Here is a 17,890-nt window from a genome sequence, read left to right as displayed (position 1 = left end):
ACTGCTCTGTAAAATGGACCAATCAGCAGGACATGGGCGGTGCCAAATAAGGGATTAAAAGCTGGCCACCCCAGCCAGCAGAGGCAACCCACTCGGGTGCCCTTCCACGCTGTGGAAGCTTTGTTCTTTCACTCTTCAAAATAAATCTTGCGGTTTCCTCTTTACCAAGGACCCGCCAACATGGGCCGCGTTCGCACCAAAACCGTGAAGAAGGCGGCCCGGGTTATCATAGAGAAGTATTACACGCGCCTGGGCAACGACTTCCACACGAACAAGCGCGTGTGCGAGGAGATCGCCATTATCCCCAGCAAGAAGCTCCGCAACAAGATAGCAGGCTATGTCACCCATCTGATGAAGCGGATTCAGAGAGGCCCTGTAAGAGGTATCTCCATCAAGCTGCAGGAGGAGGAGAGAGAAAGGAGAGACAATTACGTTCCCGAGGTCTCAGCCCTGGATCAGGAGATAATTGAAGTAGATCCTGACACTAAGGAAATGCTGAAGCTTTTGGACTTCGGCAGTCTGTCCAACCTGCAGGTCACTCAGCCTACAGTTGGGATGAATTTCAAAACGCCTCGGGGACCTGTTTGAATTTTTTCTGCAGTGCTATATTATTTTCAATAAATCTGGGACAACAGCAAAAAAAAAAAAAAATTAAAAAAAAAAAAAAAATAAATCTTGCTGCTGCCCACTCTTTGGGTCTGCACTACCTTTATGAGCTGTAACACTCACTGCGAAGGTCTGTGGCTTCACTCCTGAAGTCAGCAAGACCACCAAACCCACCCAAAGGAAGAAACTCTGGACACATCTGAATATCTGAAGGAACAAACTCCAGACACACCATCTTTAAGAACTGTAACACTCACCACGAGGGTGCGCGGCTTCATTCTTGAAGTCAGCAAGGCCAAGAACCCACTGGAAGGGATGAATTCTGGACACACTTTGTCTATAGCTACCAGGTTGGGTAGGGAAGGACCATCAGGTGGGGGCAAGGCTAGGCATGTATGAGCTCAGACTCCCCTTGGGCAAGTCTTGCTGTGGCTGCTATGGGAGATGGGGGTGAGATTCCAGGTCACTGGAGTCGTGTACCTGGGAGGATTATGGCTGCCTCTGCTGAGTCATGCAGGTTGTCAGGGAAGAGTGGAAAAGCCAGTCACAGGGCTTATCCAGCTCCCATGCAAACCCAAGGGCCAGTCTCACTCCCACCGTGCCCCCTGCAACAGCCCCAAATCTGTTTCCAGGCGGAGGGTAAGTTGAACTTGAAAACTTGCCCAAGGCTTTCTGCCTCCCAATGGGGAAAGAAAAGGGCTTTAGTTCTTCCCCTGCCTGTGAAGTCTGCAAGCCAGACTTGTGCCCTCCCCCGAGTTCTGGCCGGGAGGCTTCTTGCCCCGTTCAAATTGTTACAAAGTTCAGCTAGAAAAGTCCTTGCCCCTGTGGAGTTTCACTCCCTACTCTTCTGGCCACCCTCCTGATGGATCCCGGTGGTGCCAGGCAGGAATGGGCTGCTTGGGGATCCATTGAGCTCCCAGGGCCTCCCTGCTGCTTCCTCTACCCCTGTATTTCGCTCGGTTCAGCTCTCTAACTTGACTCAGCTCCAGGTAAAGTCAAGAACTTCCTCAAACAGACCTTCATTTTCTCCCTTGGGGGTGTGTGTTCACAAGAGGGGGGTCTCCCTTTCCCACTTCTGCAATTGGGGCACTCACAGTATTTGGGGTGTCTCCCAGGTCCTGCAGGAGCAGTCCACTTCCTTCAGAGGGTTTGTGGGTCCTCTCAGGATTGCTGGTTTGTTCTTGCAGTCGATCTGGGGCTAAAATTCACAATGCAAGCCTCCGCATGCTGCTCTATCCAGAGCTGCAATCTAGTCCTGCCTCCTGTCCGCCATGATCCCTTGTCTTGCTAATATTTTACTAAGGATGTTTGTGCCTATATTCACAAGGGATATTAATCTGTAGATTCCTTTTTTATACTGTCTCCTCTGGTTTTGCTCTCAGGGTAATACTAGCTTCATAAAAGAGACTTGAAAGTGTTCTCTTCTGTTTTCTGGAATATATTTTATAGATTTTTAAAATTCTTCTTCAAACATTTAGGAGAATTCTCTAGCAAAATCATCTGGGCATGGAGATTTAATTTTTGAGAAATTTCAAATTAAAATTTTTGGTTTCCTTAATAGTTTGTAGGGCTAGTAAAAATATCTATTTGTAATAGTGTGTGTTTTTTGAAGAATGGATCCATTTCATCTAGGTTGTTAAATTTATAATTTCGATTTCTTAATAGTTATAGGGCTAGTAAAAAGATCTATTTGTGGTAATAAATGTTCGTGTTTTTTTGAAGAATTGATTTATTTCATCTAGGTTGTCAAATTTATGTGTGTAGAGTTGTTCAAAATACTCCCTTATTATTCTTTTGGTGTCTGCAGGTTCTGTAGTGCTATCTCCTGTTTCATTACTGATAATAGTAATCTTCTCTCTCATGCGTTCTCTCTCTCTCTCTCTCTCGCTCTCTCGCTCTCTCTCTGGTCTTATCAAGGAACTAGCCCTTTGTTTCACTGATTTTCTCCATTGTTTTCCTGTTTCCAATTTCACTGATTTTGCCTCTTATTTGTATAATTTGTCTTCTTCTGCCTTGGATTTAGTTTTCTCTTCTTTATCCAGGTTCTTGAGATGGGAGCTTCAATTACTGATTTAGACCTCTTTTCTAATATATTCATTTAGTGCTATATATGTCCCTCTCAGCCCACCTTTAGTTGTGTCCCATAAATTTTGATAAGTTGTGTTTTCATTTTCATTCAGTTTAAGGTACTTGTTCATCCTTTTCAGACTCCCTCTTTGCCTCAAGGACTCTATAGAAGTGTCTTGCTTAGTTTTCAAGCGTATGGAGATTTTACTATTATCTTTCTATTATTAATTTCTAGTTTGATTCCATTTTTGTCTGTGAACAAAATTGTCCCTGTATGATTTCTTTTAAATTTGTTGAGATTTGTTTTATGGCCCAGAATGTAGTCCATCTTGGCATATATTCTGTTGGCACCTAAAAAGAATGTATAGGGCCGGGCGTGGTGACTCACTCCTATAATTCCAGCACTTTAGGAGGCCAAGGCGGGTGGATCACCTGAGGTCAGAAGTTCGAGACCAGCATGGCCAAAATGGTGAAACCCCATCTCTACTAAAAATACAAAATTAGCCAGGTGTGTTGGCTCACACCAGTAATCCCAACTACTTGGGATGCTGAGGTAGGAGAATTGCTTGAACCTAAGGGGTGGAGGTTGCAGTGAGCCGAGATCACGCCATTGCACTCCAGCCTGTGTGACGAGAGCGAAACTCCATCTAAAAGAAAATAAAAAAGAAACGCTGATCTTCTCCAGAAACACATTCACAGACACACCCAGAAATAACACTTTACCAGCTATCTGGGCATCCCTTAACTCAGTCAAGTCGATAAGTAAATGAACTGTCACAGATATTTAACAGTTGTTGTTGTTTTTGTTGTTGTTGTTGATGACACAGGGTCTCACTCTGTCTCACTCCACCCAGGCTGGAGTGCAGTAGTGTGATCTCAGCTCACTGCAACCTCCGTCTCCAGGGTTCAAGCAATTCTTGTGGCTCAGTCTCTCAAGTTGCTGGGATTCCAGGCATGTGCCACCACACCTGGCTAATTTTTGTATTTTTAGTAGAGACAGGGTTTCACCATATTGTCCAGGCTGGTCTCAAAGTCCTGGCCTCAAGTGAACCACCCAGCTTGGCCTCCCAAAGTGCTGGGATTACAGGTGTGAGCCACCGTGCCTAGCCAACAGTTATTTCCTTAATGCACCTGAAAAATATTGCTCCACTTCCTTCTGGCCTCCATGATTTCTGATGAGAAACTTTTTTCTCATTCAGGTTGTTTCTCTTGTATAAGGAAAACATTTTTCCCTGGCTGCTTTCAAGGTTTTTTTTTTTTTTTTTTTTTTTTGTATTTAGTTTTCAAAAGTTTAGTTATGATGCGTCTTGGAATGAATTTCTTTGGGTTTATCTATTTTGGGATGTGTTCACCTTCTTGAATATTTAGGCTTATGTCTTTTGCCAAATTTGGGAATTTTCAGCCATTATTTCTTCATATACTCTTCCAGTCCTGCCCTTTTATTTCCTCTCTCTAAGACCCATGATAGGAATGTTAGATCTTTTGTTGTAGTCCCATGAATTCCTGAGACCCTGCTCATTTTATTTTCAGTCTATTTTTTTTTCTATTGTTCATATTGGTTTATTTCTTTTTTTCTTTTTTTGACAACGTCTTGCTCTGTCACCCAGGCTGGAAGTACAATGGCGCGATCTTGGCTTACTGCAACCTCTGCCTCCTGCAACCTCTGCCTCCTGGGTTCAAGCTGTAAAAAGTAACATAGAGGTTCCTCTTCAAAAACTGTCCTCCCCATCTAATTAAGAATAAATAGTAACTTCTCTTAAAAACAAAATGTATTCAAAGACCTGTGCTAATAACATTCTTAAATATCTACTAGCCGTAATAAAGAAATCAATGTACTTTATGTTCTTAACTCCCACAATTTAGCCTAAATATTTGCCCTGGCATACTTATTAGGTCATAGCCTGTTGCTCTTCCTTACTTAAAGGTGTTTTTACCTTTCTCAGCATTCCACAAGTTACCCCCTCCTTCCTTTGTTCTCCTCTGCCTTTGCCTCTTTTAAAAAGTTCTAAGTTGCTAGCCAATCGGGACAAATACAAAATACGAGGTACTGTTCCAGCCAATGGAAACCGGACACAGCAGAAGGGTAAACACGTCAGGCGTCAGATTATAAATGACCCTGCCTCCTTTGTTCAGTGTACTCTCGTAACAAAACTGGTGGCAACTGTACCCTTTCTACAAAAAGTATAAAAATGACCTTACTGAGAACATTAAATTTATGTTCAAGTACTATTTCTTTACAGCACCGGGGAAGAAACATTTCAAACAAAGCGATTATCCTGCCTCAGCCTCCTGAGTAGCTGGGATTACAGGCGCCTGCCACCACGCCCAGCTAACTTTTTCTATTTTTAGTAGAGACGGGGTTTCACCATGTGGGCCAGGCTGGTCTCAAACTTCTGACCTCATGATCCACCCACCTTGGCCTCCCAAAGTGCTGGGACTACAGGTGTGAGCCACCACGTCCGGCCCATATTGGTTATTTTATAATATTCTGTCTTTGAGTTCACTTGTCCCTCTACTTCCTCTGCTCAGCCTCCATTCTGCTGTTGAGCTCATCTATTAGGTTTTTTGTTAGCTCTTCTATATATCTTTATTTCTTTTCATCTTTTATTTTATGAAACTTTCTCTTTTTTTTTGCTGAGACTATCTTTTTTCTCTTTTTAATATTTTGTATTTATATCCTAGTTTTTTATTTTACTGCCTACAGCCCTCTTGAGAATTTTTTTCTTTTTTTAACTCATGTTCATAATTGCCCACTGAAGTATCTTTATGATGGCTGCTTTAACATCTTTAACAGTTAAATGTAACGTCTCTGTCATCTCGCTGTTGGTATCTATCAATTGTCTTCTTTCATTCTGCTGGAGATCTTCCTGGTTCTTGGTAGGATGAGTGCTTTTTGATGGAAATCTGCACATTTGGGGTATTATGTTAGGAGACTCTGGATCTTACTTAACCCTTCAGTTTAGTTACCTTTTCCTGATACCACTCCAGCAGGGGGAAGAGAGGGCTGCTGCCTCATTACTGCTAGCTGGGGGTAGAAGTCCAGGTTGCCACCATTGACACCAGAGGGGGGTTCCTCATTACTGCTGCCCAAGAGTAGGAGCTTCGGCCCTCTGCTAGGCTTCTGCTGCTCTCTCCTGGGTGGGAGGGGCAGGAGCGCCTTGTTATTGATTCCCACAGGGTCCCACTGACACCAGGTCCAGGGTGACCTCATTACTGCCAGGCAGTGGTGGCAGTCCTGACTCTCTCCTTGGCCGCCTCTGACACTACCCCAGCCAGCTTCCTCCTAACCTTCCCTGACACCACCTGGGATGGCAAGGGGGTGCAGGAGGGCAGGGTTGAGGTGCTCAAAGAGGGTGGAAGTCTGGGCTCCCCACTCAGCCTTTGCTGGCACAGGTGGTGTGGGTCCACCACCTATTCTGTGGTGTTTGACTGGAGTGGAGCAATTATTTTCTCAAAGTTCTCTGTCTTGCTAGGCTGCCACTTTTCTGGTGGCTGGCTAGAAAGAGCGCGCTTCTGTTGGGCCTTGTGTGCCCCTGTTGGCTCTTATACGTTGCCCACTCCTCCAGCACCCCATCTGGTATATATCAGGCAAAAAGAAACCCCAAGGAACTTCTTCAGGTCCTGAGGTCCCCAGTTGTTCTGCCTTCTCCCCACCTTGAAGTATCGTCTTGCATTTGTTTTGTATATAAGGTTCAAGGTGTTTAGTTATACTTAGCAAGGATAGGAAGAAGCACACCCACGTCATCTTCCTGGAACTAGATGACTTCTTGAGTCCCATTTACATCTTCTGTGTCCCTGCTCGGCACACTTAATCTTCCCTCCCCCTTCTTGAACATATGGAATATAGTTATAATGACTGCGTTTATTGTCCTTGTCTTCTAATTCTGTCATCTGTGTCTTTTCTGGGTCTGTCTATAAGGATTGATTTTCCTCCCCATTGTGGGTCACATTTTCCTGCTTTTCTTCATTGCGTGGAGATTTTCTTATTGAATGCCAGGTATTGTGAATTTTACCTTGTTTGGGCACTGGATATTTGTATTCCTAGAGACTATCTTGAGCTTTGTTCTGTGACGCAGTGAAGATACTTAAAGACAGTTTGATCCTTCAAGGTTTGTTTTTAAGCCTTGTTGGCTGGATCAGAGAGGCCTTTACTCTAGGGCTAGTTTCCCCTACTCCCAAGTGCACCACCAGATGTCCGTCCTGGCTGATGGGAACCCAAATGATTCCAGCACGCCACAAGCTATGGAGATCGTTCCCTCCAGTCCTTGAGGTGGCCTTCTCCAGCCTTGAGTGCTATCTTTGCATGCATTCGCTGATCAGTATTTGCTGAAGATGCAAGAGGGACTCTCACAAGAGCTGGAACTGTCTCTCTCCAGTTAGCGCTCTCCTCTTGCATGTTCTGCGTGTGAATGCCAGCCACTGTGGCCTCCCCAAACTCCCCACTCCATCTCCTCAACTCAGAGACACCATGGGGCTCCAAAGAGGTCACTCCTTAATAAACTGTTCTGGAAACCCTCTAGGCAGTAAGCCAAGGCAGCCGTAGAGCTCACCTTGTTTGTCTCCCTGTCTCAGAGGTCACTCCCTTGTGCTGCCCAATACATAATGTCTGAAAACCACTTTTAGACTTTTTTTGGCTGGCTTTTTTTTATTGTTATTATTATCTCAGGCAGCAGGGGAAATCTGGTCCCTGTTACTCCAACTTAGCTAGAAGCCAAGTCTCCCAAAGACATCATTTTAAGTGAGAAAAACAAGTTGTTAACAAAATCACGTGTCACTTAACAACAGGGACACAGTCTGAGAAATGCATCATTAGGTGATTTTATTGTTGTGCAATCACCAGAGAGTGCACTTACACAAACCTAGATGGGATAGCCTATCACACACCAGGCTACATGGTATAGCCTATTGCTCCTAAGCTACAAATGTCTATAGCATGTAACTGCCCTGAGTACTTAGGCAATTGTAACATAATGGTATTTGTAACACGAATACCATTGTATCTAAAAGTATCTAGACACAGAAAAGGCACAATAAAAACACAGTATAAAAGGTTGCAAAATGGTACACCTGTATAAGGCACTGTGTTAGCCAGTTCTTTCATTGCTACAAAGAAATACCTGAGGTTGGGTAATGTGTAAAGAAAGGAGGTTTAATTGGCTCATGGTTCTGCAGGCTTTACAGGAAGCATGGCGCTGGCATCTGCTTCTGGTGAGGCCTCAGGAAGTGAACAGTCAATCAAGGCAGAAGGCAATGGGAAGCCAACATGTCACATGGCGAGAGCAGGAGCAATGGGCAGGGGAGGTCCCAGACTTTTTTTTTTTTGGAGATGGAGTCCAAGAAAAAGAAAAGAAAAAATTATTTTAATGGAGAGAGTCACCATGAGATCCAAATGTACCCATGGGAGGGAGAGGCAGCAGTTCTAGAGGAGAAGGTAGGGGCTGGTCCAGGTCCTTCTAGGTTAAGTATAAACCCTCAGCATTGTCCCAACCTTCCCTAAGAACTCTCAGGAACTGACACCACAGACCAGAAAATGCCACGGCTTTTCATTCCAAAGACACAAGGCAGTACTGACCCTCCTTCCCTCCTTCCACCCAGTTTCTCCCATCAGGAGTGTCCTCCCATCCTACCCCACCACACTCCAACCCACAGACAAGGACCAGCTCAAAGGTCTCCTCTTCCCTGAAGCTGCATGTCCTAGTTCATTTGCATTGCTATAAAGGAATACTTGAGACTGGGTAATTTACAATTAAGAGGGGTTTATTTGGCTCACAGTTCTGCAGGCTGTACACGAAGCACAGTGTCGGCATCTGCTTCTGGTGATGGCCTAGGAAACTTATAATCATGGCAGAAGGGGAGTCAGCGTGTCACATGGAGAGAGCAGGAGCAAGAGAGAGGAGGGAGTTCCGGGCTCTTTTAAACAAGCAGATCTTACATGAACTCATAGAACAAGAACTCATTCATTATGCATATTTAGAGTGAGAACTCACTCATTACACGAGCACACCACCAAGCCATTCATGAGGGATCTGCCCCCATGACCCAAACACTTCCCATTAGGCCCACCTCCAACCTCGAAGGTCACATTTCAACATGATATTTGGAGGGAACAAGACATTCAAACCATATCACCTTATCAAATGGGAGGTCCTCTTGGTTCCAAATGACAGAGGAGCAAACCAGCCAGCTTACACAAAGGGGAGAGGGAGGAGATGCTTGGCTCACGTGACATAACATGGAAGGGGCAGGGGCAGGGACCTCAGGGATGACTTGAGACAGGCACTGAGCATCTCTGAGCCTCTCTCTGTGTCTTTCTTATTTTCACAGTCTCTCCCCACATGGCTTGGGGCAGCCTCAATTTCCTTATAATCCTCACCACTTGATGAGAGCTACAAAGGGCCTTTTGCCTCCTTCCGAAGTTTTCAAACACCTGCAGGAAAGCTCAAGTGGATGTATTGTGATTCCCTTGGCTGGAGTTATCTGCTCACTCCTGTAGCCTGGGCAGCGGCCTTTTCTGCTACAGACAATGGGGGATGGACTGGGCAAACCAAACCAATTGCCAATACAACTCCTATCACTTTCTTTTTTTTTTTTTTTTTTTCCTTGAGACAGAGTCTCGCTCTGTCACCCAGGTTAGAGTGCAGTGGTGCAATCTCGGCTCACTGCAAGCTCCGCCTCCTGGGTTCATGCCATTCTCCTGCCTCAACCTCCCGGGTAGCTGGGACTACAGGCACCTGCCACCACATCCAGCTAAATTTTTGTATTTTTAGTAGAGAGAGGGTGTCGCCGTGTTAGCCAGATGGTCTCGATCTCCTGACCTCGTGATCCGCCCGCCTCGGCCTCCCAAAGTGCTGGGATTAAAGGCATGAGCCACCGCGCCCGGCCTACAACTCCTGTAACTTCCCAAAACAATTCTCTTCTCTCTCCTCTGGGTCCCAAGAAAAGTTTTTTGTCCCACTCTTCATTCAGTGACATCTAATCAAAAGGATTCATTGAATACTGTGCTTACCATGTGCCCAGAGGGACAAAGATGACTTAGAAACAGGCCATGTCCTTGAGGAACAGGGGAACAAGGTGTGTAAAAGGATTGTTGCAATGCAATATGGGAAGTGCAGTAATAGATGCATGTTACTAGGTGTGTGGGAAAATAAGATGACTTGGAGAGGGGGCATTCAAATTAGATTCTTTTTGTGGCTTTATCTAATCTTTTTTAAACAGTTTTATTGAGGTATAATTGATATGCAAAGAAGTACACATATTTAATGTGTAAAATTTGATGACTGGGACATATGCAGACACCCATGATACCATCATCAAAATCAAGGTAATAGACATGTCCACCACCTCCCAAAGTTTCCCTGGGTCCCTTTGTTTTTGTTTTTGGTGTTTTGGTTTGGCTTGGTTTTGGTGGTTAAAAAAACACTTAACATGGTAGTTTTGGCCAGGTGCAGTGGCTCATTCCTGTAATCCCAGCACTTCAGTAAGCCAAGGAGGGTGGATCACCTGAGGTCAGGAGTTAGAGACCAGCCTGGCCAACATGGTGAAACCCCAACTCTATTAAAAATACAAAAAAATAGCCGGGCATGGTGGTGCATGCCTGTAATCCCAGCTACTTGGGAGGCTAAGGCAGGACAATCACTTGAGCCCAGGAGGTGGAGGCTGCAGTAAGCCGAGATCGTGTCACTGCACTCCAACCTAGGCAGCCGAGAGAGACTCTGCCTCAAAAACAAACAAACAAACAAAAAACACTTAACATGAGACCTACCGTCTTATATTTTGAAGTTCACAAGCTATATTGCTAACTGTGCACACTATGTTGTATAGCTGGTCTCTAGAACGTAGGCATCTTGCATAACCGAAACCTTATACCCACTGGACAACTTTCCATTTCCCCCATGCTCCAGCTCCTGGCAACTATTGAATTCTCTGTTTCTATGAGCTTGACTATTACAGAGACCTCATAGAAGTAGGATCATGCAGTATTTGTCCTTCTGTGATGGGCTTGTTTGACTTCGAATAATGTCCTTCCATGTTGTCACAGATGGCAGGATTTCCCTCTTTTTAAGACTGAGTAATATCCTACTGTATGTATATGGCACATTTGTCTATTTATCTGTCAGTATCAAGTTAGATCTTGAAGAATAAATAGGCGCTTTCTAGGTGCATGGTGCTAGCTAGATGCATGAGCTGGCAAAAGTGGTGGAGTGTGGGGGAACCATTAGAGACAAGAAAATGTGGCCAGGCATGGTGGCTCACGCCTGTAATCCCAGCACTTTGGGAGGCCGAGGCAGGTGGATCATGAGGTCAAGAGTTCGAGACCAGCCTGACCAACATGGAGAAACCCCGTCTCTACTAAAAATACAAAAATTGGCTGGCATGGTGGCACTCACCTGTAATCCCAGCTTGGGAGGCTGAAGCAGGCAGATCACCTGAGGCCAGGAGTTCGAGACCAGCTGGCCAACATGGTGAAACCCCGTCTCTACTAAAAACACAAAAATTAGTTGGGTGTGGTGGCACATACCTGTGATCCCAGCTACTCGGGAGGCTGAGGCAGGAGAATCGCTTGAATCCAAGAGGCGGAGGTTGCAGTGAGCTGAGATCACGCCACTGCACTCCTGCCTGGGTGACAAGAGCAAAACTCCGTCTCAAAAAAAAAAAAAAAAAAAAAGAGAAAGAAAAAAGTCATTAACTGGAGTATAAGCTCATGTTAGCAGTGCTTTATCCTGATGGCAATGGCAGATGGACTTGGAAGTGGGGAGGGGGCCCTGAAGATAAAAATCAGTTAGGAAGCTATTGTAATAGCCCAATGAGAGATCGCCCATCTACTGGGGCACATCCTGCTTTTACATTTGTACCATGGTAATTATGGACTTGGACTTGTTTTACATTGCCCACAAAACACATACACAGAAGATAGTAAGTTGTTCAAAAGCAGGAAAACAAGTATCATTGCTTCACCATAGGGGACATTTATTATTTGTCTTCCCAGAATAGATCCCCTTTCCTTTGTGGAAGGACTAATGCCCTATTGCAACTTTGCAGTGTGCCAGGAACTGTCTATCACAATACTGAATGATCACATGACCCCATCCCAGCCAATTGGAGTTCTTCTCTTGGATTTAGTGCGTGCACATGTATGTATGTGTGTGTGTGTGTGTTGCTGATGTGGGATCATGTTCTTTCCTCTCTGGTCAGGAGACTATAAAGATGTAAGCCTGAGCTACCTGTGGCCATGATTCCAGACCCCTAAGAACTGCCAGCCTGAGAGAACAGAGGGAAGAGGGAAGGATTTGAATCCCCGGACCCAGCTGTCCAGAGGGCCTGCTTCTCTCTGGCTCTGAGTGGGTTTTTGTTTTGTTTTGCTTTGTTTTGGTTTTTACATGAGTTACATATTTTCTACTGGTCTCTTTATTTTTTTATTTTGCAATTTAGGGCACACACACAGACTGAGTATCTGTGGTATGTCCCTCTCCCTGTCTCTTAAGGTAGTTTTAATTAGGTCCTGTCACTTCTGGCAAAAGGCCCTGGCCTAATGTATGTACCCAGGATGGCATCCTCCCATCAGACCTAATACAAAGAAGCTGCTCAAAATACATCTGGAAAGAAAAGAGCACAGAAAAACAGTCTGAGGGAGATGCCCAAACGAAGCACAATTTGATAGGCCCCACCTGTTGCTGCCATGCACCGGGCAGTTTTCCTTAGGTCAGGTGGACCAGAGAACAGCCCCACCCTTAGGGAGTGCCCCCTCTTCACATATCCTAGATGCCATCCTCACTTGCCATGGGAAAAGGCATTCTTACTCACAAACCCCACCATGACTAGGCCTGCCCAGGGAGTCCTCCTTTCTCTCTTTCCAAGTTTCAAACATGCAAGAGAACTGTGAAAAGATATTCAACAAGGAATACTTTTCCATCAAGGTACAGAGGAAGCACTTGAATCCATTCAAGTAACTATGACCTCCTGGCTCCCACCACCAACCCACTTCTAGCTGAGCTAGCTCCGGTGTGCACCTTAACAGAGAAGCCTCCCTGATTACTATTTTAAAGAATAAGCTGTTCCTACCTTCATCCCCTGCTGGTACTCTCTTAGCCAACCTGGCATTATTTTCTCCACCTCTGATTATCACTGAATATAGTATTCATATCTTAATTTTGTGTGCCCCAACCCAACCGGAATGTAAGCTCCCGGGGAACAGGGGCTCTCAATTCTCTTCACTGTTCTGTTCCCAACACCTAAGACAGCACCCACCACATGCTGTGTTTTTGACAAATATCTGTTTAATAAATGGACGTGCAATGATCCAAGACTGGGAACAAGTTAATAGCATTTTGTGATTGAGAGAGTAGGCTGAGGAGAGATCTGACTTCAGGTCTCCAGGAGCTTAAAATGAGCAAGAACTTGATATGCTCCATCTTCAGGTGGACTAAAAGAAGAAATGGGACCAATAGGGCTCATTACACTTTTAAGTCCAAGCTAGTGGTACATTGCGTGGACAGCTACTATGTTTGCCTACTTAACATGCACTTACTCTTCTGACAGCAACCCCTGATTTTCCTGGTGTCTACCCCGACCTACTTTTGGAGGTAAGCAGGTGACCTCATTTGGCCAATCAGCAGACCCCACACCTTTGCTCACAGTGATTGCTTTTTGTCTGGGCACATGATCCAATTCAGGCAAGAAGAATCAATCCCATTGCTTTTGCCAAAACAAAAGGGAAAACGAAACCCCTTCCAGGGCCAGGCATGGTGGCTCACACCTGTAATCCCAGCACTCTGGGAGGCCAAGGCAGGTGGATTGCTTGAGTCCAGGAGCTTGAGACCAGCCTGGGCAATATGGTAAAAAAAAAAAAAAAAAAAAAAAAAAAAAAAACATCTCTACAAAAAATACAAAAATTACCTGGGCATGGTGGCATGCACCTGTGGTCCCAGCTACTTGCGGGGGCTGAGGTGGGAGGATTGCTTGAACCCAGGAGGTCGAGGCTGCAGTGAGCTGTGATCGTGCCACTGCACTCCAGCCTGGGTGACAGGGCAAGACCCTGTCTCAAAACAAACAAACAAACAAAACCTCCCTCCACAGGGACACTGCTAGCAGGAAAGATGATGAAGCTTGGAGCTGCTGGAGTCATCACCTGAATCTGAGAATAAAGCTAACTCAGAGGAGAGCACCACAGAGATGTCAAGGGACCAGCCTGAGTTATCTCCCTGGATGTAACCCTGTCTGCAGATACTGGAAATTTCAATCATGTGAGCCAATACATTTTCTTCTGGGGAACCACATGGAAATGGCTTTCTGTCACAACTGAAATCATCCTGACCAATGGATTTAGGGCTCTGAAGAACAAAAAGGAAATACATCATTAGGGCTCTTAAATGCCTCAGAGGAAAGCCTAACATCAGGCAAGGTGTCCCAGCAATGCAATCTAACACCTTTTGGTGAAATTCATTGCCTGTCTTTTTGGTGAGTAGGATAGGAGCTGCGGAGAAAAAGGCCATTCTACTTTTATTAAGTATGTGCGGTTACATTTTGCAAATGATTTCAGCAACTTTCTCTCAGGTGTTTTAACATCGCAGCACCTCACAGTTGTAAGGAACAGAATCAATCTTGTACTCAGTGCACAGGGGGAGAGAGCATGATAGAGCAAAAAGAGCACTGAACCAAGAGTCCAACAATCTGGCTTTTCATCTTCATCTGATCACTGATGAGCAGTGTGGTCTTAGACAAATCACCTTGCTTCTGTTGGTCTCATGACTACCTCGTCTTCAAGCACTCACCCAACTCTGCAATGGAAAATCTGCTAGGACAGGGGTTCTTAATTTTTGATGGGGCCTGAGTCCCAGGAAAACACACATTGCGCACATGATTTTACGTTGCATGGGGTTGACAACTCTAGAAGCCAGTCTACATCTCTAACCTCTCTGCTTTACAGTAACACCAGCTTTTGCTTGAGCGCTGCTCCAGTGAGAGGGAGCTCACTTCTCACAAGGAAGCCCATTGTACTATTGAACTGTACAAGAAAAATAAGTTCTTCATATATATATATATATATATATATATATTTTTTTTTTTTTTTTTTTTTTTTTTTTTTTTTTTTTGAGATGGAGTCTCGCTGTGTCCCCCAGGCTGGAGTGCAGTGGTGCGATCTTGGCTCACTGCAACCTCCGCCTGCCGGGTTCACGTGATTCTCCTGCCTCAGCCTCCCGAGTAGCTGGGATTACAGACATGTGCCATGCACCACCATGCTGGGCTAATTTTTTGTATTTTTAGTACAGACAGGGTTTCACCATATTGGCCAGGCTGGTCTCGAACTCCTGACCTCAGGTGATCCACCCACCTCAGCCTCCCAAAGTGCTGGGATTACAGGCGTGAGCCACCGCCCCTGGCGTTCTTCTTCATATTAAACCAAGTTCTATACACTGTAATTTCTACTCATTGGTCCAAGTTCTCCACGGCAAATCAGAAAACTTGTTTCTCGCCTGTAAATGACATCTCTTCCTCTCTCTCTGAAGACTGTTTCTAACTAAAAAGTGTAGATGATTCGCCATGAAAATTATTTTACTGTACATTGTCACAAAGATAAGTTCTTCCACCTCACCCCTAATATGCCAAATGCTCAAATGTAGATGCTGAAGTCTAAATAAGCACGCTGCTATTAATCTGCATAGATCTAGGTTTTGCAAAGAGGAGAACTGCTGTATAAAAATATCTTGAAAGAAAACAGCATAGTATTTTGGGGAAAGCACTGCATTCAGAATCAGAAGACTTGGAGTAATACTCGGTCTCATATTCCAACTACCTGTGTATCCTTGGGCACGTCACTTCTCCCAGCCTGGTTCTCTTCTGCAAAATGCGACAGGAATGCAGTGAGGATCAAGTGAAATAATGTTTGTAAGCTTCTAGCGCAAGGCTGGGAACGTAGCAAATTCTCAATAAATAAATGCCAGCTCCCGCGCTCAGCAAGCTCCGAGTTTTATTCGATGCGCTCGGCGCTCTTGGTCGAGCGGGATTCCCCCTCCGGAGCCCGAGTCTGCGCTCTGGGCTCGACTGAGGCTCCCTGGCCGCTCGCGCTTTTCTCTCCTTCTCCAAGATGGCGGCGATCGGCGGCGCTGAGGCGGGATCCGGGCGAGCCGAGTGAAGGTAGCGGCGAGCGGAGACCCCAGGAGACCGGGCTGGACCCCCACCCTGAGGGGGCAGCAGCCCCGCCCCGCCGCCACCTGCCGCCCTGGGCCCGCGACACCACCTCTGGGGTGCCCCAGGCCCGTCGCGGCCTACCCCAGGGGCCGAGCCGGGGACTGGAGTAGCGGCCGCAGCCGCCCCCAGGAAGGGGCTGGAGCGGGCAGAAGGAGGAGGGCGGGCGGGAGCTGTTCAAACGGGGAAGGCGGGAAAGCTGCGGGGCCGGGAGGGGGCGTGCGGCCGCCCCGGGGGCCTGCGGACCCGGGCCGCCCCTCCCCCTGCCCGGGCCGTCTCAGCCCTCGGGGGCGCCGTAAGGCCGCCGGGGACGCGGGAACCCGGGTCCAGGTCGAGCTGTGCGGCTCGGAACCCGCGATGCGGGGGTCCCTCGGGCTGTCAGGGGATAGGCGCTCGTGGCCGTGGCCACAGGAGGGCTGGGGCCGCGGCTGGCAGGAGAAGGTACGAGGAGTTTTCTTCTTTTCCTTTTCATAGAGCTTTGTTGAACTAGCTGTTGCTGCAGAACTGCCGGGAGAATCCCACTCGTTTGCCGTGGGGACCACAAAAATGGTGGTCCTGGGGGCTGTTTGTGTAAAGCACCGGGTATTGTGTGTATTCTTTGCGTGCAACCCGGCTTGGCCATGCCTTCGTGGTGGGAGCCTTCTCCGTGCAGGCCCATTTTCCCTCCACCAACTACTACTTGTAGATTCACTTTATAGCGTGCAAAAGCGGAGAAACATCTCTGTCCCCTCTTGCTGAGGGCTAAGCTGGTGGCTGATTATATTTCCTCCTAATAGAACAAATTAAAAAAACTGAATCCCAAATAAAGCCTGTTGATTGGACAAGGCTTGTCAAAATTTCTATCGCTGATCTTAGGGAATGTGTGTTGTCAGCCAATCTGTGCGGTGGTCGTGGTTCCGCTTAATTGCACTGCAATGAGAGGATTCCATCCCCATCCCAGACTGTCGGGATCTCTGCAGCTTCCAGAGCTGGCAGGGGCTGGGAGTGCTGCCTAGGTAGGTCCCTGGAGAAGGGAGTGGCAAGAGGATTCGTAGTCACTGTGTTCGGAGATTGGAGGAAACCTGGACGAAGATGAGAAGGCATCACTTGCCTGTATCCTAGAAGTAACAAGAAAATTTCCGAAATTGCCAACCGGCGGATGTGCCTCTTCCTTTCCCTGCACTGACTGGCATTTTGAGTTATTGAAAGGAGTGTTGGAAGAAGAGAACGCAGAATCTTGGACCTGGCTCTCATCCTGGAACAGACCTGGATTTCAGAATTTCTCTTACTGCCGGTTTGCGGGACTCACTTTGTTTCCTTTTTTTCAATGCTCATTTACATTATGGGGTGAAGAAGCTTGTTGATTGCGGGAGCTCAAGTTACCTCAAAAAAACAAACATCTGAAACCTTTTTTTTAGTATAATTTGAAGTTGCGAAATAACAAAGTACTATATGTGAGGATTTTTTCCCTCCTAAATACTTTGGTCATCCCAAAGGCCTATGCCTGAACATAACTTGTATACTTGTCTACAAGAGAAAGAGCAACTCTGCCGCCTCCTTTTCATATCCTAAAGAAAAGTCCCCGAAGAGCTATTTAACAATTTGTGCATTTCATAAGTATACATTTTTATGGTACCAGTTTTTTACTTGTATCAGCAGTATGAAATAATGAACTTACGTTGTCATATCTTGGCACACTGAGACAAACAAAATTACTCCTGCCTCTTGGGAGTTGACAACATTGAATTTTATAAACTCCCAAATTATTGACTTGAGAATGGGTTAACACCTGTTTCACATTTGCCAACATGTAATGTAATTATGACCTCCCTTTTCTAATGTGAAAATCAAACCTAGTATTTTTCATTTTCTTTAATCCTCACAATCTACTCTCTACCCCTGGACTCTGAATTTTCACAGATCGTATTCAAGACCTGGAAGGAATACCAGGGGTTCGTCTGATCTTATATAAATGTTGCCTGAACTCTGCCTTTCTTTCACACTGTTGCTTGAGATTTATCTGGTATCTTTCTTCTATGAGTCAGCAACCAAAACT

At 45.9% G+C, this 17,890-nt stretch overlaps 1 protein-coding gene across 2 annotated transcripts in view; it reads left to right on the top strand.

The window, feature by feature from the left end:
- Nucleotides 1-1,440: 1,440 nt before the first annotated feature.
- Nucleotides 1,441-17,890, top strand: part of HMGXB4 (HMG-box containing 4) — a 52,898-nt gene continuing 36,448 nt past the window's right edge. Inside the window, exon 1 of one of the 2 annotated variants that reach the window (XM_050745873.1) lies at nucleotides 1,441-1,595. The gene's annotated coding sequence lies outside the window, so the exon portion shown is untranslated. Of the gene's footprint in view, nucleotides 1,596-15,739; nucleotides 15,805-17,890 lie in introns of those variants that run through there. The other variant, XM_050745872.1, reaches the window with a different exon arrangement.

The sequence above is a fragment of the Macaca thibetana genome, chromosome 10 (genome assembly GCF_024542745.1).
Source record: "Macaca thibetana thibetana isolate TM-01 chromosome 10, ASM2454274v1, whole genome shotgun sequence".
In the NCBI taxonomy this organism is placed as follows: Eukaryota; Metazoa; Chordata; class Mammalia; order Primates; family Cercopithecidae; genus Macaca; species Macaca thibetana.
The sequence above is the reverse complement of the archived record's forward strand: the minus strand, read 5'-3'. Positions and strand labels throughout refer to the sequence as shown.